This window comes from Salmo trutta, chromosome 35, assembly GCF_901001165.1.
Source record: "Salmo trutta chromosome 35, fSalTru1.1, whole genome shotgun sequence".
NCBI lineage: Eukaryota > Metazoa > Chordata > Actinopteri > Salmoniformes > Salmonidae > Salmo > Salmo trutta.
Window position 1 is genome coordinate 4,274,023 of NC_042991.1, and position 26,000 is coordinate 4,300,022.

General features: G+C 42.1%; 1 protein-coding gene across 3 annotated transcripts in view; it reads left to right on the forward strand.

Annotated features, from left to right (window-relative positions):
* LOC115174471 (ATPase family AAA domain containing 2B) overlaps positions 1–26,000 on the forward strand; it is a 156,562-nt gene that overhangs the window by 98,536 nt on the left and 32,026 nt on the right. The window lies entirely within an intron of this gene.

Below are 26,000 nucleotides of genomic sequence, written 5' to 3' on the forward strand. Positions count from 1 at the left end.
GAGCTTGTCGTGTTTAAGACTGAAGGTATAAATGTAGGTAGCGCACAACAGCCTCTCCTATCATATACCCTCACTGAGCTGGATGAAATGTAATGTTATTTCATGTGGTCTTTGTACTTATAACTGTGTTCATCTTATGTCTTTATGGCGTTAATGTACTTCAAACAGGGTTAGAGAACTGCCCACAAAAGTAATCAGAAAACGGTTTTCCTGGAGGATCAACAACCGAACTGAGCTGGCTTACATTTCGGCCTGTAGAATCTTAATAGTCGTCTGTGTGTGTGTGTGTCCGTGTGTGTGTCCGCTGAGCCTCCCAGTGTATGATAGATACCACAATGCTCAGGCTATCTAGCATCCAGCCTGATCTCTATCAATCCTATCACTTCTCTGCCTCATATTTCTGTTTGGGGATAACACTGACCTCCTCCTTCAAGGGCAGTCATGGCTGACTACCCTGGGTGGCTAGAATTACTCAGACAGTGCTGTGACTGTGTGTGTGGTTAGGGCGGTCCCCCCAAAAACATTAAATTTTTTCCATATATAGACATACCCTATGTGTTTTAATAAAATCAACTATATATGCGTTGAGCTTGTCTGATGGTTTAAGCACACTTTTTGATTAAATAATACTTAAATGACTTGAGGGAGCCAGAGATCAAGAACCTGACCCGACCATCCTCCTCACGCTCTTATTGGCTTTAGCTGATTGTGGCTTTACTTTCCTGAAGTTGCCGACAATGGGCTACACAAGGAGTCATGTGGTATGCCCAATTTATCTTACAATTTTTACCAATCTGCGTGGCAGTTATGGTTTTCATGTGGAACAGTTTCATTTCATTTATAATAACGCCTTCGACTCCTTTTGGCGGTCCGGGCGCCTCTTGGGTTAAGCGTGCGGGTGTTAAGAAGCATGGTTTGGCAGGTCATGTTTCTGAGGAAGCATGACTCGACCTTCCCCTCCCGAGCCCGTTGGGGTCGCAGCGATGAGACAAGATCGTAATTGGATCGCAATTGGCTATCACGAAATTGGGGAGAAAAAGTGGACACTTTCCAATTAACGGGAATATATGGGAATTAATGGAAATATATGTACATTTAGATGTCGATGTTTTTTGCATTGGATATATTTACCATATCATATGGAGACAAACATAAACCTTTTACCTTATCATAAGTAGACATAATTGCAAATTATTAAATCCTTTAATAGAAATAAAAAACACAATTTAGCTACGAAGTGAACTTTAATTGAGTTGACTCTTCACATGGGATGATTTCCCTGAACAAGAAAGGGAATATTGAATGATCCCCAATGAGCCGTCAAATCTCCCAAAAACGTTTACAACATACATCTGTAAAATGATAGTCTAGAACTAAAGCTTTGGTTGTCTTCCTCTCTGGCTTCCATGTCTCCTCCCTGGACCTCCTCAATGTCCACCTGTTGAACATCAGACTCTGAGGCCTCATCTTCACTGTCACTTTCCAACCTTGTTAAGGATGGCTTGTTGTCAGGCCCAAAAAGCCTAAAATTTGCCTGGATGGCCACCAATTTTTCAACCCGTGTGTGTGTGTGTGTGTGTGTTCCCAAACAAGGACCAGTTGCACTCTGAGGTGGCTGATGTTGGTGGGATTTGGAGGATGATGGAGGCAACAGGGGAAAGAGCCTCAGATCCACAAAGTCCCTTCCACTAAGTGGTCGATGAGATATGTTGGCACGACTGCCATATTGCATCTCCGTACCAAAGTGGAAGTGTACTTCGCCAGACTGCCAAGAACCTTGCCCTCATCCAGGCCAAAGTGGCGATACACAGTTGTGATGACACCATAGGCCTTGTTGATCTCTGCACCAGACTGGATGCTCTTGTCAGCATACTTGGGGTCCAACAAGTACGCTGCGGCATGTACGGGCTTCAGGCAGAAGTCTTCACGCCTTTTGATGTATTTCAGAACTGCAGTTTCCTCTGCTTGGAGCAACAGTGAAATTGGCAGGGCAGTACAGATGTATTTTCTTACATCTGCAAGCAGAGTCTGAACATCAGACAGGATGGCATTGTCTCCCTCAATCCGTGCAATGGCTACTGCTATAGGTTTCAGGAGTTTCAGGCTGCTTACCCCTCCCTCCAAAAATACGTCATCCAGGAGGATCCTCTTGATGGGGCTGTCCATATCGGCAGACTGATATGGCCATTTCTTGGAGAGACTCCTTCCCCTGCAGGAGACTGTCAAACATGATGACAACACCACCCCAACGGGTGTTGCAGGGAAGATTCAATGTGGTGCTCTTATTCTTCTCACTTTGCTTGGTGGGAGAGATTGCTGCTAAAACTTGATGACCCTTGGCATACCTAACCATTTCCTTGGCTCTCTTGTATCCATTGTTTTCAGTGCCATGATGTCCTTGAGGAGCAGATTCAATGCATGAGCAGCACAGCCAGTGGGTGTGATGTGAGGGTAGGATTCCTTCATGTTCGCAGCATTGTCTGTCACCAGTGCACATACCTTCTGTGGTCCAAGGTCATTGATGACTGCCTTCAGCTCATCTGCAATGTAGAGACCGGTCTGTCTGTTGTCCCTTGTGTCTGTGCTGTTGTAGAATACTGGTTGTGGGGTGGAGATGTAGTTAATTATTCCTTGCCTACGAACATTCGACCATCAGAGATGATTGCAATACAGCCTGCTTTCTCTATGATTTGCTTGACCTTCACTTGAACTCTGTTGAACTTTGCATCCAGCAAATGAGTAGATTAAGCATGTCTGGGCGAAGAACATTCAGAAATCTCTTCCAATACACGTTGCCTGTGAGCATCAGTGGTGAGCCAGTTGCATACACAGCTCGAGCAAGACATTCATCAGCATTTCTCTGACTTCGTTCCTCTATTGAGTCAAAAAAACGTATTCTTCCAGGAGATGAGCTGTTGCTATCGATAAGGTGTCTGATTCATCATTTTCATCTCGAATAGAGTAGAAGGACTGTTAGAGGTTGCTTATTGTGAGCGCTGAGGGAACTTTATGCACTTGATCAGATGATTCTGCATCTTTGTTGCATTCTTCACATATGATTTGGAACAGTATTTGCAAATGTACACAGCTTTTCCTTTTACATTAGCTGCTGTGAAATGTCTCCACAACAGATAGTGCCCGTGGCATTTTCCTGTTAAGATTACATTTAAAAAAAAAAAATACAATTCCATGTACAGTTAAATAGTTAAGCAGTTGGATTAAACAACTAATTTGTAAGAAATGTTTTCAAATGAAACATGTATGGAAACAGGTGAATTAACACTCAGTTAGCAGGCTCAAGCAAGCTAAAACCCACATGGTAGCAAAAACTAACTAGCAGAAATTGTTAACAAGTTAGAAATGATTTAATGCAATCGCGGTGTCCGATTTAAAAAAAATAATAATAATAATAAAATAAATTTAAAAAAAATAGCTTTTCGGTGAAAGCACATTTTGCAATATTCTGAGTAGATAGCCATGATGGCCGGGCTAGCTATTTTGACACCCACCAAGTTTGGCCCTCACCAAACTCAGATTTACTATAAGAATTGGATTACCTTTGCTGTTCTTCGTCAGAATGCACTCCCAGGACTTCTACTTCAATAACAAATGTTGGTTTGGTTCCAAATAATCCATAGTTATATCCAAATAGCGGCGTTTGTTGTGCGTTCAAGACACTATCCGAAGGGTGACGCGCCCGGCGCGTTTCGTGACAAAAAAATTCAAAATATTCCATTACCGTACTTCGAAGAATGTCAAACGCTGTTTAAAATACATTTTTATGCGATTTTTCTCGTAAAAAAGCGATAATTTTCATTCAGACTGAAAATGTAAACATGGAGTCGTCTCGTGCATGCGCGCGCCAGTCTCATTGTTCTCAGATCGACCACTTACCAAATGCGCTACTGTTTTTCAGCCATGGCCTGCAAAGTCATCATTCAACGTTCTGGCGCCTTCTGAGAGCCTATGGGAGCGTTAGAAAATGTCACGTTACAGCAGAGATCCCCTGTTTTGGATAGAGAAGGCCAAGAAATGGTCAGAGGGCGCTTCCTGTTTGGAATCTTCTCAGGTTTTGGCCTGCCAAATGAGTTGTGTTATACTCACAGACACCATTCAAACAGTTTTAGAAACTTGAGTGTTTTCTATCCAAAGCTAATAATTATATGCATAGTCTAGTTTCTGGGCAGGAGTAATAATCAGATTAAATCGGGTACGTTTTTTTATCCGGCCGTGAAAATACTGCCCCCTATCCATAACAAGTTAAACACACTTTGCTATATGCTACTATTTACGAGTTAACAAAAAATTGTCATATAAAATATATTCACCACACCCAGTATTCTAATCAAAAAGAAAAGCATGTAGTCCTTGGCTCAGACAGTGTAGTAGTGTGGGTTCAATAGCATCTCATTAGTGTGCAAGATCTTGAGAATCAGCTGTACATGTGATGGAAGAGTGCACTGCACATGTGATGGAAGAATGCACTGTGCATGCAGAGGGTTGCAATTCCATTGAATTGGGGATAGTTTAACCAAAATATGCCACAAGACCTAGAGTTGCCTTGTGTATCCTACAAAAAAAGGTTCACTGTTATAAGCTAACTTTTTTGATGAATTTAAGCAAAATTCCCCAAATTTCAGGGCTTAACTTCTCATGGAAAATTTCCGCAATAAATCCGGAAATTTACCAGTAAATTTCCGACCCTTTGCAACCATCACACCACCTCCTCCATGCTTCACAGTGGGGATCACACATGCCGAGATCATCCGTTCACCTACTCTGCGTCTCACAAAGACACAGCGGTTGGAAGCAAAAATCTCAAATTTTGACTCATCAGACCAAAGGACAGATTTCAACCGATCTAATGTCCATTGCTCGTGTTTCTTGTCCCAAGCAATTCTCTTCTTATTATTGGTGTCCTTTAGTAGTGGTTTATTTTCAGCAATTCAACCATGAAGGCCTGATTCACGGTCTCCTCTGACAGTTGATGATTCTGTTACTTGATCTCTGAAGCATTTATTTGGGCTTCAATTTCTGAGGCTGGTAACTCTGTATAGGAGAGTGATGGAGTGCTGCATCAGATGACCTGGCCTCTGCAATCACCCGACCTCAACCCAATTGAGATGGTTTGGGATGAAATGGACCGCGGAGTGAAGGAAAGGTAGCCAACAAGTGCTCAGCATATGTGGGAACTCCTTCAAGACTGTTGGAAAAGCATTCAAGGTGAAGCTGGTTGAATGGCAAGATTGCGCAGGGCTGTCATCAAGGCAAAGGGTGGCTACTTTGAAGAATCTAAAATATATGTTTAACACTTTTTTGTTTACTACAGGATTCCATATGTGTTATTTCAGAGTTTTGATGTCTTCACTACTATTCTACTATGTAGAAAATTGTTAAAATAAGGAAAACCCTTGAATAAATAGTTGTCAACTTTTGACTGGTACTGTGTATATATACCAACAGCCTATCAAGTAAACAGCTGACTAATTGGGATCAGCCCTAGTGTGTATGTGACCGGGACATGGTCAGCAGTGTTGGCTGCTGGTCCTAGTGTGTGGCATCTGTCCTTTGCCTTGGGTGTCCTCTGTGTCATCTCGGGTCATTTAAAGAGTATTTATTATTTTGTCAACTTGTGTGTGTGCATCCTAGGCCTACTGATTGAGTTGTGCATTTGCTGTGTACTCTGTGAAGCCTGATGAGCTGTTGTGCCCAGAGAGGATTGCATTGGTCAGCCAGTTATCTCCCAGTGGCAAGTGAGGCTGGCAGGAAGAGGAACAGAGTGGCACCCTCCAGACCGGATGGATGGATCACTGAGGCTGCCTGCCGACATCCTGTCATGCATCTCTGTGCCAGGGTCTTGGCTGGACCGTCCCTCTGAGCATTACCCATTACCTACAGGATGAAAGTTTTGGCTCAGGTACAGCCGACTAGCGCTAGCTAATGATACCTACCAAACATGTTGACTAATCAATACTTGGAGTCAAAGTATCTATATTATTTTCCTAAACAATATTGCGATATGTAACTATACATCTTTTTTTCCCCCGTGCATCACTAGTGCGAACTGTTTGTGTGAGAGAGCAACGTGACTTTCCAGGAGCAAGGATGGGATCATTTATTGATCGTCTTGTTTCATTAAGTGTCAGCGGCTGGTGGCACATGAGGTGACAAACTGCTGTCTGCCCCTCATCGCCCTGGGGCTGCCTTTTCTTTTGTTCTCCCTGTTTTGTTATTTTTCTCTCGTTTGGCACCTCTCCCGCTCTTTCATCTCTCGGTCTCTTGCTCCTCTCTCTCGGTCCCTCTCTCTTGTACCACCAGTAGAACTCAATAGGCAAAAAATGGTGCCAGTCTTAGATGCTTGCCATGCAGTGCCCTGACTATTCTGCCCCTCTATCAAGGAGGTGGAGAGAACACTGTGGATCAATAGTTCATTAATGTAACAAGATGGAGGCTGAGCTCCAGTCAATTCCAATGAAGCTGTCTGTCTAGGGCCTGCTTGGAATGGAGCTGGAAGGTGGGCTAGGTGTGTGTGTGTGTGTGTGTGTGTGTGTGTGTGTGTGTGTGTGGCTCCAGCTGTTTAATAACATTCCAAGCATGGGGCAGATGACTGTGTGTGAAATAGGTCGAGTCAGACTGGGTGTGTTTTAGGCAAGAATCGCCTATCCCTATACTGTAAACCAGAACCTACAATGTCCCTCACCCTCAATTTCACTCACATGATCCATCTCATGCTGTTTGTCTCACACACACACACACACACACACACACACACACACACACACACACACACACACACACACACACACACACACACGGCTTCTTCCTGGCTTCAGCCGTTTAATAATATTCCCAGCATGGGGCAGGTGACGGCCCTCACCCAAAATCCTGTTAGCTACTTATAGACACCACGGCTTTAGAGACGCAGATGCTACCAGAAGGGAAAAGTGTGTGACATGATTTACTTAAAACGTGGTTCATTGTTAGGTAACCATGGCTCGGGAGCTTAGTGACTGGTAGGGGGTCCGTGTCCAGTGTTTTTGGCCAGTGGAGGAGCAGGTGGAGTGTGAGGGGCGGAACGTAGGCAGGAAGCTAGAGCCGTGTGTATGTGTCAGCTTGCATACTGTGTGTGGAGAACGGACCAACTCTGTCCCCAATGATGTATGTATGTATGTATACTGCTCAAAAAATTAAAGGGAACACTTAAACAACACAATGTAACTCCAAGTCAATCACACTTCTGTGAAATCAAACTGTCCACTTATGAAGCAACACTGATTGACAATACATTTCACATGCTGTTGTGCAAATGGAATAGACAACAGGTGGAAATTATAGGCAATTAGCAAGACACCCCCAATAAAGGAGTGGTTCTGCAGGTGGGGACCACAGACAACTTCTCAGTTCCTATGCTTCCTGGCTGATGTTTTGGTCACTTTTGAATGCTGGCGGTGCTTTCACTCTAGTGGTAGCATGAGACGGAGTCTACAACCCACACAAGTGGCTCAGGTAGTGCAGCTCATCCAGGATGGCACATCAATGCGAGCTATGGCAAGAAGGTTTGCTGTGTCTGTCAGCATAGTGTCCAGAGCATGGAGGCGCTACCAGGAGACAGGCCAGTACATCAGGAGACGTGGAGGAGGCCGTAGTAGGGCAACAACCCAGCAGCAGGACCGCTACCTCCGCCTTTGTGCAAGGACGAGCAGGAGGAGCACTGCCAGAGCCCTGCAAAATGACCTCCAGCAGGCCACGAATGTGCATGTGTCTGCTCAAACGGTTAGAAACAGACTCCATGAGGGCCCGACGTCCACAGGTGGGGGTTGTGCTTACAGCCCAACACCGTGCAGGACGTTTGGCATTTGCCAGAGAACACCAAGATTGGCAAATTCGCCACTGGCGCCCTGTGCTCTTCACAGATGAAAGCAGGTTCACACTGAGCACGTGATAGACGTGACAGAGTCTGGAGACGCCGTGGAGAACGTTCTGCTGCCTGCAACATCCTCCAGCATGACCGGTTTGGCGGTGGGTCAGTCATGGTGTGGGGTGGCATTTCTTTGGGGGGGCCGCACAGCCCTCCATGTAGGAGGTAGCCTGACTGCCATTAGGTACCGAGATGAGATCCTCAGACCCCTTGTGAGACCATATGCTGGTGCGGTTGGCTCTGGGTTCCTCCTAATGCAAGACAATGCTAGACCTCATGTGGCTGGAGTGTCAGCAGTTCCTGCAAGAGGAAGGCATTGATGCTATGGACTGGCCCGCCCGTTCCCCAGACCTGAATCCACTTTGAGCACATCATGTCTCGCTCCATCCACCAACGCCACGTTGCACCACAGACTGTCCAGGAGTTGCACCACAGACTGTCCAGGATGCTTTAGTCCAGGTCTGGGAGGAGATCCCTCAGGAGACCAGCCGCCACCTCATCAGGAGCATGCCCAGGCATTGTAGGGAGGTCATACAGGCACGTGGAGGCCACACACACTACTGAGCCTCATTTTGACTTGTTTTAAGGACATTACATCAACGTTGGATCAGCCTGTAGTGTGGTTTTCCACTTTAATTTTGAGTGTGACGCCAAAGCCCCCTTTTTTTAAATTTTCGCCTAAATGACATACCCAAATCTAACTGCCTGTAGCAAGGATATACATATTCTTGGTACCATTTGAAAGGAAACTCTTTGAAGTTTGTGGAAATGTGAGTTGAATGTAGAAGAAAACACAAAGAAAAAACAAGTTTTTCTTTTACCACCATCTTTGAAATGCAAGAGAAAGATCACTGTTATAGCCAATACTCTGGTTGTAATTCCGATACACTGCTGCCATGTTGTGGACACTATGTGCAAAGTTTCAGATGGATAACTTGGAGTATGACTGATCCTCAAGCCTTTTAGTGTGAAGTCCCCAGGTACATTTGGGCAAATTGTGAAAAAGACATTCATATTCCATTTTTCTGCAAGAATATCGTCAAATCTGTGTACTTGGACTTTGTAGCTTTCCAAGTATTATTAGCCATATAAGTTCAACATTTGCAAAACAACCAGTTTTCAGAACTTCATAACTCTGAATATCCTTATTTTTGTCCAAAATGAAAAGGCATGCTGTCGTACAAGGTTAGTAACTACATTTTACAACATATACATGGTTTACTCCCATAAAGCCCCGTTCATTGCCAATCTAGCTAGCTTTGTTTGACCCCGATTGGTGCTTATTTGACAAAGATGGTTCAAGTGATGGCCGCCCGCTTCATCGGCGTGCCATGAAGGCGTCGCTCTGACCAAATATGGTGTCCTTTCGGATATACTACACCCCTAATGAAATCGTGAAGTCTTGTTACCTTCTAGGATCACTGAGGAATAGATATGAACATGATTTGACTCGTTCAAACATTGTTTAAGGTCAGATTTTCACAGATTCCTTTCTTTGCAAATTGAACGAGTGGAAATACAAAATCGATCGTGCGTGCTATATGGACCTTTTTAGGATATGAAAAAGGATTTTATATAACAAAACGACACTTCATGTTATCTCTGGGAATCTTTGGATGATAAATCAGAGCAAGATTTCAGAATGTAAGTACACATTTCACCTTCAGAGTTGAATTTATCAAACCTATCGCATTGAAAAAAGTTTTTTGTTAGGAGCTCTCAAACAATAGCATGGCATTTTTTCACGGTAATAGCTACTGTAAATTGGACAGTGCAGTTATATTAACAAGAATTTAAGCTTTCAGACGATATAAGACACTTATGTGTACCGATGTTTGTTGTTTCTCTAAAATCTGCAATCTTGACATAACGTGCTGCGTGATTTACAACTGTCCCGTTGACGGAACGCCGATCCTTAACAGGAGGAACAGGATGGCAGTGCTTCCTAGGAATGAAACTGGATTTAATTTAGATTAATTCTTTGTATTTTATTTCGTCAGTGTACATATACTGAACAAAAATATAAACACAACATGAAAAGTGTTGGTCCTGTGTTTCATGAGCTGAAATAAAATATGTATTTACATCCCTGTAGTGAGCATTTCTCCTTTGCAAAGATAATCCATCTACCTGACAGGTGTGGCATGTCAAGAAGCTGGCGACAATAAAAGGTGGTTTTGTCACGAAACACAATGCCACAGATGTCTTGTGTTTTGAGGGAGCGTGCAATTGATATGCTGACTGTAGGAATGTCAACCAGAGCTGTTGCCAGAGAACAACGAACACAGTTGCATTTTATCGATGGCGATTTGAATGCACAGATACCGTGACGAGATCCTGAGGACCATTATTGTGCCATTAATCTGCATGTTTCAGCATGATAATGCACGCCCCCATGTCGCAATAATCTGTACACAATTACTGGAAGCTGAAAATGTCCCAGTTCTTCCATCACTCTGGATCAACAGCGAGTTCCAGTTTCCGCCAATAGCCAGCAACTTCGCACAGCCATTGAAGAGGAGTTGTACAACATTCCACAGGCCACAATCAACAGTGTGATCAACTCTATGCGAAGGAGATGTTGCGCTGCATGAGACCAATTGTGGTCACACCAGATACTGACTGCTTTTCTGATCCACGCCCCTATTTTTGTTTTTAAAGGTATCTGTATTTCCAGTCATGTGAAATCCATAGATTAGGGTCAATTGACAGATTTCCTTATATAAACTGTAATATTTGAAATTGTTACTTTGTATTTTTGTTCATTGTAGTAAAATACTGTTCTATTCACCTGTCTTGTAAAATATAAAGGTTATGAATCTAATACACTTCTACATTGTATCAACCAATGTCCTTGAAGAGTGACAGGCTGAGGGTAGAAGGAAGGTGTGTGTGATATTTTGTCGGGTGTGTACAGACGTTAAGTAGCTCTAAATATTCCTGGCGCCACATGAATCATGCATGCATTGGTGCTTTTAATTATTACAAAGTGCTGTGCTATTCAAAGCAGAGGATCCCTCCAATCCATCTATCCATCCATCCCTCTTTCTTTCTTCTACCGACCGTCTGTGGCTGAGCGTTCATGCTCCAACAATTCCCATGCATTATTTAAGAGCTGGAGATGACAACTCATTTGCTGCCATTCTGTCTCACCTTTTCTATCACAGACACACTCGGACACACTAGCACACACACACACCGTATGTCTGACCTTTTTCTCCCCTGAGAACTGGCTTCAAAGAGCTGACCTCACCACGACTCCAGCGCCCTTAACTAGTCCGGACCGTAATGGAGGGATGTGTGTGTTGGTGTTTCATAATGCATGTTTTGGGAGGGGGGGACAGGTGTATGCGTGTGTGCATGCGTAAAGGTTATTGTACTATATTGGAAATCCACAGCATGGCTATGACTAATAACTGCTAAGATAAGTGACATTTATAAATGAAATCAAAATTCTGAAGGGCAAATACAAACTGGTGATCAAAAACCAGCCGCATCGTTGGAAAACAGCTACACGCCAGAAAATCCAAAATGGCACTGAGCTGCTCCTGAGTTCTCTCTCCCTTTGCTACTTTATCCTTCTCCCTCCCTCTCCATCTCCCCATCCATATCTCTTCCATCGCGCTGTCTCTCTTTGTCGTCCATCTCTGGTCCCATGCCTCCAGCAGAGTAACAGTCAGTGCCATGCTCCAGTGAGGCATGAAGGAGAGAGTCTCGTCCCTCTGTATCCCACTACTTTACCCTACCTCTACCCACTCCTTTGCACGGGTAGGATTCTCCCTGATTTCCTGTGTTGTCCTGATCACATCCCTTCTCCGGTTGGCTGGAGGTATCAGTGTCAGTCGCACCCCGCCTCAAACTTATCACTCTGCCAGCGGTCACCTGCCCCCTGCTTGGGAAGGACCCAACATGGGCACCACAGTCTATAGATACTGGTCACTGTGGCACGTCTGGCATAGGACTCCACTTCACTCCTCTCCCTCTCTTCTTCTTCTCCCCTGTTCTTCCTTTCCCTCCTCCCATCCTGAGTGGTGTGTAGCCTGGCAATGTGCTTGGTTGGTGGTGCCAGGGCTGGCGTTGCGAGATAAGTGCTGATAGCCTTTGTGTACACAGACACATACATTGTGTTACCCAGATAGGCATGCCTTATGTGAATTGTGACAGACCATATGTAACCGACCGGCTCGAGTCGGTCTTATGTAGCAACATTTTAAATAGTTTTTTTTTTTTTACATTGGATAAAAGTAGAGACTCTGAGCTAGAAAATGGTATCATACACTACAGTTGAGGAACAATGAAAGTAATTCTGCTTTGAAAGTTGATAAACTTGTAACTCCACTTTTGAGAGAAATTCATTTTAATGTTTTGGTACACCTGCTGGAGAGATCTTCTTTGTCTACACCCATTCAGCAGTGTATGATATACTATTTTGTAGCTCAGTCTACTTTTATCCAATGTAAAAAACACAATTTCAAATTTTACTGCATAAGACCGAATCCAGGTGGTGAGTCACGTGATGTTTCAAGAAACTAGGCGTGTGTCACTACTTCACAGGAGAGCCATTTTAACGTCGCAGTGACAACATTCTATTGAAATGATTACTTGCATAGTGGAGTATTTTGTTAAGACATGTAGGTAGGTAGCTAGCTAGCTAAACAATGAATCCTAATCCCAACTCATGACGTTACTACCATGCATGAATCTGCAGGTGCTAACCAACCAGGTTCAATGTTAGCTAGCTAACATTAGGCTATAACTAGCAAAGCAAATGGCAATGAGATACTAATAATATTACTACACAGATCATACACGTAATGTTAGCTAGCGAGCCAGCCTGCTAACGTTAGCTAGCTAGCTAATAGTACACTTGAACTTGAAATGAAAACGACTTACTACACATTTCTAATTGTCAGTATCTGAACGTTTTGCTAGCTAGACTATCTTACCTGTATACGTAGATGGACGCTTCTCCCTCTCTGTCACGGGTGCCATGGTTGCCCTTAGTTTGAAGATGTAGTTCGGAGACGGGTGTTTTCTCCATCCCCCTTAGCTATCATAATCAAATTCCACTGATTTCAAAACTAGGTCCTCCAGAAAGTGGTGCGCAACACTTTTGCGGTTCCACTACGTGATATCAAAAAAGCAGCATTAGAAAGGATTACCTACACATACTGACCAGCTCAGATAGACAGAAGTGTGCTATATGCAGACCAATCCAAATTCAACTCTCGGCATGTCCAGCCCATTCATTATCTCAGCCAATCATGGCTAGTGGGAAGGTTGCTGTTTTTCTGTGGCTAAATTAACTAGGCTCGTAATTTAACAATTGTATTTGTATTTACAGATGGCCTACAAGTTTATTAACTTCTCTGGGCAAGGTGGGACGTGACCGTCCCACACTATTCAACAGCCAGTGAAATAGCATGGCACGAAATACAAAACAGCAAAAATATCATAATTTCAATTTCTCAAACATACGACTATTTTACACCATTTTAAAGATACACTTCTCCTTAATGTAACCACATTGTCTGATTTCAAAAAGGCTTTACAGCGAAAGCGAAAGCAAAACATTAGATAATGTTAGGAGAGTACATAGACAAAAATAACCACAGGCATTTTCCAAGCAAGGAGATATTTCACAAAAACCCAGAACACAGCTAAATGAAGCACTAACCTTTGACGATCTTCATCAGATGACACTCCTAGGACATCATGTTACACAATACATATATGTTTTGTTTGATAAAGTTCATATTTATATCCAAAAACAGCATTTTACATTGGCGCGTGGTGTTCAGAAAATGTATTCCCACCAAAACCTCCGTTGAATGAGCACATCAATTTACAAAAATACTCATCATAAACATTGACAAAATACAGAATTGTTTTAAGAATTATAGATACAGTACTCCTTGATGCAACTGCTGTGTCAGATTTTAAAATGGCTTTTGGCGAAAGCACATTTTTCAATATTCTGAATACATAGCTCGCCATCAAAGCAAGCTATACAGACACCCGCCAAGTTCTGGGTTCACCTAAACTCAGAATTAGTATTATAAATATTCTCTTACCTTTGCTGATCTTTGTCAATGCACTCCCAGGACTGCTACTTCCACAAGAAATGTTGTTTTTGTTCGAAATAATCCATATTTATGTCCAAATACCTACCGTTTTGTTTGTGCGTTCAGGTCACTATCCAAAAGCATAATGCGGGAGCGTAATTCGAGACACGAAAAGTCAATGTTCCATGACCGTTCTTAGAAGCATGTCAAATGTTGTTTACAATCAATCTTTATGGTATTTTTAACGTAAAAATGCGATAATATTCCAACCGGACAATAGCGTATTCATTCCAGAAGAAAAAGGAGGGGCGCGCTATTGGGATCGCGCATCACCAATCCCTTTGTCCCAAGGCAGTCCACTCATTGACTGAGCTCCTATTCTCTGCCCGGTTACAGGAGACGCATGAAAAAACTTTCTGAAGGCTTTCCACAGACACTGTAGTTTCGATAGGCATTAAAAATAACTACAATTCTCAGATCTCCCACTTCCTGGTTGGATTTCTCTCAGGTTTTTGCTTGCCATATGAGTTCTGTTATACTCACAGACATCATTCAAACAGTTTTAGAAACTTCAGAGTTTTCTATCCAAATCTACTAATAATATCCATATTCTAGTTTCTGGGCCAGAGTAGTAACCAGTTTAATTGGTAAGTTTTTCATCCGGCCGTGAAAATACTGCCCCCTACACTTTAAGAAGTTAAGGCACAATAAAAACAAAAGTTTACGTTAAAATGCCTCTCCTGTGAAGTGGTGACGTGTGACATACGCCTAGTTTCTTGAAACAAATCAAATTTGTGACTCACCACCTGGATTCGGTCTTATGTAGAAAAATTTGAAATTGTTTTTTTTACATTGGATAAAAGTAGACTGAGCTACAAAATAGTATATCATACACTGCATTTGAGGAACAATGGGAAAGTCATTCTGCTTTGAAAATTGATCAACTTGTAAACTCACTTGAGGAAATGGCCTTTGAATGTTTTGGTATCTAGTTAAGAGCTCTGTCTACACCCATACAGCATCGTTCACACCCTCTTCATCTTTAGCCCCACCCATCTCGTTTGTCTCTGAGTACACACTTCACGCTCTGGCCGATGATTTGCTTACCTCTGGATAACATGAAAACAGCTTAACCAGCTCTGCTGGCAACAGATGTCTGGTCTTTTTACTGTGCTGGCATGGCGGCTCTTACCTTGGTAGGCTGTGAAATACCAAGCGGAGTGTACAAGGCTGCGTTCTGGGATTAATTTAACTTATTCACTTTGTTGCATTTGTTTGCTGCCTCTTGCTCTTAAATCGCCCATTTTCTCTTTTTCTCCGACCATCATAATGATCAGGAGTTGTAACCTGCAGCAACATTCCTACACCTCCCCTTCTGTGTTTAAACAGACAACACAAACACATCACAAATTGACCCTATTCACTGGGACTTCATTAAAACACACTCCATTGGTTCCATGCCAGTTTTGGATTGTTTTCTTTCATTCATGTGATTTTGAAGAGAGGCGAACAAAGTCGTAACCAATCAATTTGTGTTCCAACCAATTCTTCCTGTTGCATTTAACTGACTTGAACATGCGTGCATGTTCACATGCGCAGGCACACAAGTGGCAGTAATTGCATTGCATGGTTTTAGCTGCCTGGTGATGAGGCATAGTGTGAGGCCTCCTGTGTTGTGTTGTGACTGGGAGGACAGCTCCATTCAGTCTGATCTCTTGTTAAGGCAGAGACTCATCAATAGTGTTTGTTAGCCAAGAGTACTTAGAACCTCTGAAGGTAATTTGCAAACCAAATGCGCACTGATTGTACATGTAGAATTGTGAAATTTTGTCTACAGTGGGTCGTCTCTAAAACAGTGTGCTGAACAATCGTCAGACAAACGCTAGATCCACATTCGTTGCGATGTGTGCGAGCCTTTTGGTCACTGTAGAGGTGTGACAACTCAACACGCTCTAACGAAATGGCCTGGAAATCCTGCTCTCTCATTTCGCTGAATATTCTGCATGTAGTTGGGTTTTAAAGTGAGTCTTCCATTTGTTTAAATCTTTTTCTTTCAATTGGGCAAGCAAGTTGGCTCTAGTTAGGCTAGTGTCTTAGCATTTCTTCTAGTTGAAGTCTTCTTTCATTTGAGGAAAAGCAGTTGATTCAGTCTGGAATCTGAGCATCTAGGTTCATTTAGGTTCTTACTTGTTTCTGACTGAAAAGTTCCCTAATTTGTTTAGGAAAAACATTCCCTCAACCCTCTTTAGGTGAAAGCATCACATGCATGTGACCAATAGGCCCTGACCTATAGCCCTTCATAATCACATCAATACATTGGTTATAACAAACTCTGAACACAGTAATATGTGACATGCGGGCGATGTGAAAAAGAAACTGGAAACGGGCAAATGTTTACTGGTTGCTCAGGAGGGAAAGGATAGGTTAGATGTGTGGAAGAAATTTGAGTTAGTGGTGGAAACTACTGGAGATAAAGACAAAGGAGGGTATAGGAGCAAGCGTTGTGAGTTATGTGTGTCAAACAGTTGCTGTTAGATTACAATATTACTTTTTCTTACAATTTGGAACAGTGTAAACAACACTAAATAAGAGAACAGACTCTGTTACAAATGGGAAAAAATATAAAGCCATTATTACAGCAGACTAAAAAGTTGCATTCATACATGAATTGCAGTTTATTTCATATTTAGCCTAATTATTCAAAGCTCCCTTAATTTGAAAACTAAAATGGTTGATTGCATTTCAAAGCATGAATGTATCTTATGCTGTGTGATGGCATGAACAAATTAATGATTGATACAGTAGCATATAAAAAAAGAAACGTCCTCACTGTGAACTGCGTTTATTTTCAGCAAACTTAACATGTGTAAATATTTGTATGAACATAAGATTAAACAACTGAGAAATAAACTGAACAAGTTCCACAGACATGTGACTACCAGAAATTGAATAATGTGTCCCTGAACAAAGGGGGGGTCAAAATCAAAAGTAACAGTCAGTATCTGTTGTGACCCCCAGTTGTCACCCCCAGCAGGCGTGCTCAATGGGATTGAGATCCGGGCTCTTCGCTGGCCATGGCAGAACAATTACATTCCTGTGTTGCAGGAAATCACGCACAGAACGAGCAGTATGACTGGTGGCATTGTCATGCTGGAGGGTCATGTCAGGATGAGCCTGCAGGAAGGGTACCACATAAGGGAGGAGGATGTCTTTCCTGTAACGCACAGCGTTGAGATTGCCTGCTATGACAACAAGCTCAGTCCGATGATGCTGTGACACACCGCCCCAGACCATGACAGACCCTCAACCTCCAAATCGATCCCGCTCCAGAGTACAGGCCTCTGTGTAACGCTCATTTCTTCGATGATAAACACTGATCCGACCATCACCCCTGGTGAGACAAAATTGCAACTCGTCAGTGAAGAGCACTTTTTGCCAGTCCTGTCTTGTCCAGCGACGGTGGGTTTGTACCCATAGGCGACGTTGCCGGTGATGTCTGGTGAGGACCTGCCCTCAGTCCTACAAGCCCTCAGTCCAGTCTCTCTCAGCCTATTGCAGACAGTTTGAGCACTGATATACTGTGCGTTCCTGGTGTAAATCGTGCAGTTGTTGTCATCCTGTACATGTCCCGCAGGTGTGATGTTCGGATGTACCGATCCTGTGCAGGTGTTACACGTGGTCTGCCACTGCGAGGACGATCAGCTGTCTGTCCTGTCTCACTGTAGCGCTGTCTTAGGTGTCTCACAGTACGGACATTGCAATTTATTGCTCTGGCCACATTTGCAGTCCTCATGCCTCCTTGCAGCATGCCTAAGGCACATTCACATAGATGAGCAGGGACCCTGGGCAGCTTTCATTTGGTATTTTTCAGAGTCAGTAGAAAGGCCTCTTTAGTGTCCTAAGTTTTCATAACTGTGACCTTAATTGCCTACCGTCTGTAAGCTGTTAGTGTCTTAACGACCGTTCCACAGGTGCACGTTCATTAATTGTTTATGGTTCATTGAACAAGCATGGGAAACAGTGTTTAATCCCTTTACAATGAAGATCTGTGAAGTTATTTGGGTGTTTACGAATGATCTTTTTTTTCTGAGTTTATATTGAAATATACTGTAGGCCTTAGTAAGTTATGGTAGTAAGACTAAACAGGATACCCTCTTAGGCCTACAGCTCGATGGTGGTTAAAAGGTGGTTACACAAAGCCTACTAATGATAACAACAGTACTTATTATGATAATAATTATAATAATAATATCAAGAAAAAGGAGGGTATAGGAGTGAGTTGCGTGCGTAGTGTGTGACAAACAGGTGCTGTTAGATTACAATATTATTTTTCTGCCTGTTTGGAACAGTGTAAACAACACAATATAAATTAATACCAGTCTGTTCTAACAAAAAAAATGTATGCCTTTTATTACAGCATAGCAAAGATTAAAATCACACCAACCTGTGAAATTGCTTTATCTGACATTTTGCCGTTGCATGAGGCTCGGTGCTCACGGAATCAGTAGGCTATTAAACAAACAGGCAACAGAACCAAGATCTGTCTTTTTTCTGTAGATGTACACTACTGGTCACAGTTTTTCGAACACCTACTCATTCAAGGGTTTTTCTTTTATTTTTACTATTTTCTACATTGTAGAATAATAGTGAAGACAACTATGAAATAACACACATGGAATCATGTAGTAACCAAAACGGTGTTAAACAAATCAAAATATATTTTATTTTTGAGATTCTTCAAAGTAGCCACCCTTTGCCTTGATGAGAACTTGGCACACTCTTGGCATTCTCTCAACCAGCTTCATGAGGAATGCTTTTCCAACAGTCTTGAAGGACTTCCCACATATGCTGAGCACTCACAAAGACACGGTGGTTTGAACCAAAAATATCAGATTTGGACTCCAGACCAAAGGACAAATTTCCACCGGTCTAATGTCAATTGCGCGTGTTTCTTGGTCCAAGCAAGTCTCTTCTTATTGGTGTCCTTTTAGTAGTGGTTTCTTTGCAGCAATTCAAGCATGGCCTGATTCACAGTCTCCTCTGAACAGTTGATGTCTGTTACTTCATCTCTGAAGCATTTATTTGGGTTGCAATTTCTGAGGCTGGTAACTCTAATGAACTTATCCTCTGCTGTAGAGGTAATTCTGGGTCTTCCATTCCTGTGGCGGTCCTCATGAGCCAGTTTCATCATAGCGCTTGATGGTTTTTGTGACTGCACTTGAAGAAACTTTCAAAGTTCTTGACATTTCCTGTGTTGACTGACCTTCGTCTTAAAGTAATGATGGACTGTCGTTTCTCTCTGCTTATTTGAGCTGTTCTTGCCATAATATGGACTTGGTCTTTTACCCTGTATACCCTCCTACCTTGTCACAACACAACTGATTGGCTCAAACGCATTAAGAAGGAAAGGAAATCCACAAATTAACTTTTAACACGGCACACCTGTTAATTGAAATGCATTCCAGGTAGGGCTGGGTGATATGGCCAAAATCTCATATCCCGATAACGATACATCCCGATATAGCACATTCTGTAAATTCAATGAATAAATAGTTTATATAAAATGACCATGTAAAGGCCTATTTATTATTATTACATTTTGAATTATACTCAAACAAATAAAAAGGTACTTACTGATATTTTATTTAGAACCTGTGCAAGTTTTCAATTAAGCATGTAACAAAATATAAAATATGAACGTATAAAATCAGAAAAGGTCAATGGAAAACACTTCAACTATAGTAGCAAACAAAATAAATCTAGGCCTAAAATTGTATTTACTTATTTTATTTGGGGGGGGGGGGGGGGGGGGTCCTTGCCTGTTTTGCATGTTATTTTGGCATTAATAAGTGTGACATATCAATTTGCATTTGGTACCTTGGGTCGAGTGTTAGCACCAACTCAAGAAACCCCCATTTCTCGACCGTGTAAAACGGGGCCCATGTGTTTGCAGATGTAAGTTGTAACGGCAGCTGTTATCTCCTTCCATCTTCGTGATTCTTTGCCATATGGTGTGCCGCGGGCAAAAGCCTCTTGCAACGTCGGAGTCGGGGGTTTGTTTTGAGCACTCGACTGTACTTTTTTCAGTCTGATCCGTAATCTCTCCGTACTGTTTCACATGATTCTTGCGTAGGTGGTAAAAGAGGTTAGTGGCGTTTGAGCCTGTTGTCGGGACCGGCCTGCGGCATATTTTGTAGTGGACGGTTTTCTTGTCCGTGTCAGACTTTTCATACCCAAACCACATCCATGCGACCGAAGTTGCCCCTTTTTTAGGTACGAGCTCCATGTCTCTGTGCTCTGTGTCATGTTCACTCTCTTCCATGTTTGTTTGTGTTGCAAATTTCCTTCCACACGGCACGTAAAGCGTCGTCCAATTGATGAAAACTATTGCCGTAAAGTGTGATTTGCGACACAATGAAATAAGTCTATCGTTTCATATTGTGCCCTATCGTCACACAATATATATCGTCATACCGCCCAGCCCTAATTCCAGGTGACAACCTCATGAAGCTGGTTGAGAGAATCCCAAGAGTGTACAAATCTGTCAAGGCAAAGGGTGGCTATTATGAAGAATTTCAAATATATAAAATATATTTTGATTTGTTTAACCCCTTTAACACTATTTCATAGTTTTGATGTCTTCACTATTGTTCTAAAATGTAGAAAATAGTAAAAATGAAGAAAAACCCTTGAATGAGTAGATGTTCGAAAAATGTTGACCTTTTAGTATATGGATGAGTTGTACACATTTAACAGTTAGGCTATTGATTATAGACCTAATTAAGTTGGTTTCCCCTCTCCTCAATATTCTTAGACAATTAGGCTAAGGGCTGTTTCCTTGTCTCTGCTGATGCCTCCGCCGCATTATCAATCCCAATATGCTGGTTAACTTTTCTATTATGCACATAGCAACAAATGGAAAGGTGCCAATTCGACTGCGCACTGAAGATTGTTTCAGAACTGCGGACAGCGACCGTATCCAACGCGAGAGAAGGCGCATTAATAGTTTTATTAGTGTTGCATTATTATTTTTACATAATATAACCATATACAATTTCACTATCACGTCTTAGATTGATCGACTGTGCCATTCCCGTGGCCTCAGCAATGGATTAGACTACCAAGACGGGCGTCTTGTGCACCATGACATTTTTTTATAAATTGCGACTGCTTGGCTAAAGAAATCTCGGTCAACCTACAGCCTGTAGACCAGAAAATTGACCACTAAATGGTTTTGTTGTTTGGCTGGATATTTGGTTAGTTTGGTTACCTTGCCTACACGTACCTTGACAAACAACTCTTTCATTTTTTGTTTTTATTTAACCTTTATTTAACTAAGCAAGTCAGTTAAGAACAAATTCTTATTTTACAATGATGGCCTACATCTACGGGTGTAGCGTGAGTTTGTTTATTTGGATCCCAATTTAGCTTTTTAGTGGAATTACTTTAGCTTCCTTCCACACCTGCAGACACACACCCACTCATTTAGGCTTTGGTTAAAGATATAGCATAGGCATCAGCTACTCTTCCTGGGGTCCACAAAAAAAAAACACATGACAACTAACAAAACACTGATAGACAAGGACATTCGCACACATTTTTAAAATGCAACAATATACAAACAATACAACAAAAATAATACATACAATACAACAAAAACATTTCTGTGTTAGCTTGTGTTTTTAGGTCCCCTCACAGTCCCTGCCTTCCATGAGATGTTTATTCTATATTTTAAGGTAATTTTTTGGTTTGCTTGAGGAATTGGAGATGGGAGTGCCATGCGATCATGGCTCTGTATAATACAGTGCGTTGCTGTGAATTCATTTTGGACTTGGACTGTGAAGAGACCCCTGGTGGCATGTCTTGTGGGGTATGTATGGATATCTGAGCTAAATGCTATTTGATTATGCAGACAATCTGGAATTTTCATCACAGTAATATTTATCATGGAAACTAGAAGTGACAAATTTAATCTCTTGTCAACCAGGAAAGACTGGCATGCAGGTTTTTGATATTAGTTCTGTATGTGCAGTTAAGGGCAAGGCATGCTGCGCTGTTTTGAGCCTGCTGCAGCTTTGCTAGGTCTTTATATGCTGCAGTTGGCCCTAACTGGACAGTAATAAAGATTGGACAAGACCCTTAACAACTAGTACAGTTTGATTTGTGTCAAAAACACAGAAAATATTTTTATAAGAGACATACCCCTCCCCTTTTTCATAATAACTTTGTCAATATGACTTGACCATGATAATTGACCATCCAATGTTATACCTAGGAGTTTAGCTTCCTCAACTTGCTCAATGGTCACACCCTTTATGTACAACTCCAGCTGAGGTTTAGGTCTTAGAGAATGTTTTGAACCAAATACAATGCTTTAGTTTTAGATGTCTTTAATAGCACATTATTAATCACCCATTCTGATACTGACTAACTCCTTATTTAGAATTTCAGTGAGCTCACTGACTTTGGGTGCTTTGTGTAAGACCAGTGGCAAATCACTTGTGAAAAGAGTAATGGCCCAAGGTAACTGCCCTGAGGGACACCGCACTGTACATATCTGATGATGTAGCAGCTTGCTTAGCAGAACACTCTCTGGGTTCTATTGGATAAATAACTCTCCAATGGTGTGATTGCAGGTGCTGTAAAGCCATAGCAAGTGAGTTTCTTCAATAACAATTTATGATCAATAACTACAGGCTGCACTTAAATCTAACAATACAGCTCCAAATATAGTATCATTTTATTTTAACCAATCATCTGTCAACTGAGTCAGTGCAGTAGAAGTTGAGTGCCCTTCTCTATATGCATGCTGAAAGTCAGTAGTTAACTTGTTCTCTGGAAAAAAATAACATTGTATTTATTCAAATACAATTTTCTCAATCAATTTACTAAGAACAGCCACAACTGATTTAGGTGGCTATTAGAGCCAACAAAGGGTGCTTTACTATTTTTAGGCAGTGTAATTACTTTAGCTTCCTTCCACACTTGCAGACACACACCCACTCATTTAGGCTTTGGTTAAAGATATAGCAAATAGGCTAGTGGCAATACAGTCTTGTACCATTCTCAATAGATTCCCATCAAGGTTGTCTTGATGGGAAGCCTGGTGGCTTATCTCGGTCGACCTACAGGCTGGTGGCTTATCATTATTGATGGATAGCAATAGTTTTCCCACCTCTCTCACATCAACTTGACCAAATTCAAAACAGTAATCCTTCTCTTACATTATTAGATGTTTTATTTTAAAAAAATATGATGGTTCACTTCTGAGTTTTTCCACTTTACTAATGCAAATATCATTGGCAATATCAAAAGGTTTTGTTGTAAGGGACAACTTCAATGAATGATAGATGAATTGGGTTTACTGTCCATGATATAATTTAAGGTACTCAAGTCTTTTTCCATTGTGTTTTATGTCATTTATCTTGGTTTGGTAGTATAATGTATTCTTTTTTTTTAAGTTTAGTTACAATTTCTCAATTTACAGTATGTCAGCTGAGCAGCCTCACTACTTTTCCACCAACCATACAATTGTTTTATTCATCAACCCAGGGGTGATAAAAGTTCTCAGTTAATTTAAAGCTGCATACTTGTCAACAATTGGCATGAATAGTTTTTACAAGTACTTCCAGTGCTGTATCTGGATTCACTTCCTCATACACATCAGACCAAAGTATTCAGACCCCTTCACTTTTTCCCCATTTTGTTAAGTTAAAGCCTTATTCTAAAATGTATTTTTTAATCCTCATCAATCTCTACACAATGATACATAATGACAGTGTAAACAGGTTTTTCGATTTTTTGTTGTTGCAAACTTACTAAAAATAAAAAACATTATTTACATATTCAGACCCTTTGTTATGAGACTCGGAATTGAGCTCAGGTGCGTCCTGTTTCCATTGAGCAACCTTGATGTTTCTACAACTTGATTGTAGTCCACCTGTGGTAAATTATATTGGACATGATTTGGAAAGACACACACCTGTCTATGTAAGGTCCCACAGTTGACAGTGCATGTCAGAGCAAAAACCAAGCCATGAGGTCAAAGGAATTGTCCGTAGTGCTCCGAGACAGGATTGTGTCATGGCACAGATCTGGGGAAGGCTACCAACAAATGTCTGCAGCATTGAAGGTCCCCAAGAACACAGTGTCCTCCATCTTTCTTAAATGGAACAAGTTTAGAACCACCAATACTCTTCCTAGAGAGTCAGGGGAGAAGGGCTTTGGTCAGGAAGGTGACCAAGAACCCAATTGTCACTCTGACAGAGCTCCAGAGTTCCTCTGAGATGGGAGAACCTTCCAGAAGGACAACCATCTCGACAGAGCTCCAGAGTTCCTCTGTTGAGATGGGAGAGCCTTCCAGAAGGACAACCATCTCTGGTAGACTGCTGCAATCAGGCCTTTATGGTAGAGTGGCCAGACGGAAGCCACTCCTCAGTAAAAGGCACATGACAGCCTGCTTGGAGTTTGCCAAAAGGCACCTAAAGGACTCTCCAATCATGAGAAACAACATTTTATATTCTGATGAAACCAAGATGGAACTCTTTGGAAGAAAGCCAAGCGTCACGTCTGGAGGAAACCTGGCACCATCCCTACAGTGAAGCATGGTGACGGCAGTCAGGATTGAGGCAAAGATGAACGAAGCAAAGTACAGAGATCCTTGAGGAAACCCTGCTCCATAGTACTCAGGACCTCACTGGGGCAAAGACACACCTTCCAACGGGACAACGACCCTAAGCACATAGGCAAGACAACGCAGGAGTGGCCCAGCCAGAGCCCGGACTTGAACCCAACTTGAACATCTCTGGAGAGACCATAAAATAGCTTTGCAGCAATGCTCCCCATCTAACTTGACGGAGCTTGAGGATCTGCAGAGAAGAATGGGAGAAACTCCTCAAATACAGGTGTGCCAAGCTTGTGGCATCATTTCCAAGAAGACTCCAGGCTGTAATCACTGCCAAAGGTAATTCAACAAAGTACTGAGTAAAGGGTCTGAATACTTATGTTAAGGTGATATTTCCGTTTTTTCTTTTTAATACATTTCCCCAAACTTTTAAACCTGATTTTTGCTTTGTCATTATGGGGTATTGTGTGTGGATTGATAAGTAAAAAATACAATTTAGGCTGTAATGTAACAAAATGTGGAGAAAGTTAAGGGGTCTGAATACTTTCTGAATGTACCGTACTCAATTTTCAGCATTTCCCTCACTCAGACAACCAAAAATTAGCAAAAGTTGCCCAATTGGTGCAGCAGGTAGCCTAGTGGTTAGAGCGTTGGACTAGTAACCAAAAGGTTGCAAGATCAAATCCCCGAGCTGACAAGGTAAAAATCTGTCGTTCTGCCCCTGAACAAGGCAGTTAACCCACTGTTCCTAGGCCGTCATTGAAAATAAGAATTTGTTCTTAACTGACTTACCTAGTTAAATAAAGGTCAAATAAAAAAATGGGAGCGGCGACTTGTCACGTGCAGTGCTCAAGTTCAGAATTGCTGTCATTCCAAACCCGTACAGGCCTGAGCACTGACGTAATTTATAGCATGTTACTGTACAGCCACTGTGTTCCATTTCAGGCTGTTATTAGTTCCCGAATCTGTCATTTTCAACCAGTGTACGAGTGTGAAGGGTTAAGTGATGGGGCACAGTTCAGAAACTGAGAAGATTAATGTCTTCTGAACATTAGGATAGACAGAATCATGAGGAAGCTAGCATGTCTCATGTGACTGTTGGAGGATCTCCCTCTATAAAGGCCTTGTGATGCCTTTGATACCAGACTCACCATGGGTTTATGTGGGAGGCTTTGACTGAACTGACAGGCCCAGGCCTAGTCCACTCATGGCCAGGTTCAAACGCTTGTCTGGGCAGGGAGGCTGATACATTACACACACTCACACGCACCCTCATCGCCATGCGCACACACACTGTTGGCCTGGCACGCACCCTGTGGCTGCGGTTTGAAAAAGACAGCGTGTGGAATCTGACCCTGCTGAAGTTTCACTGCGTCAGGCACTCTTGCCAGCG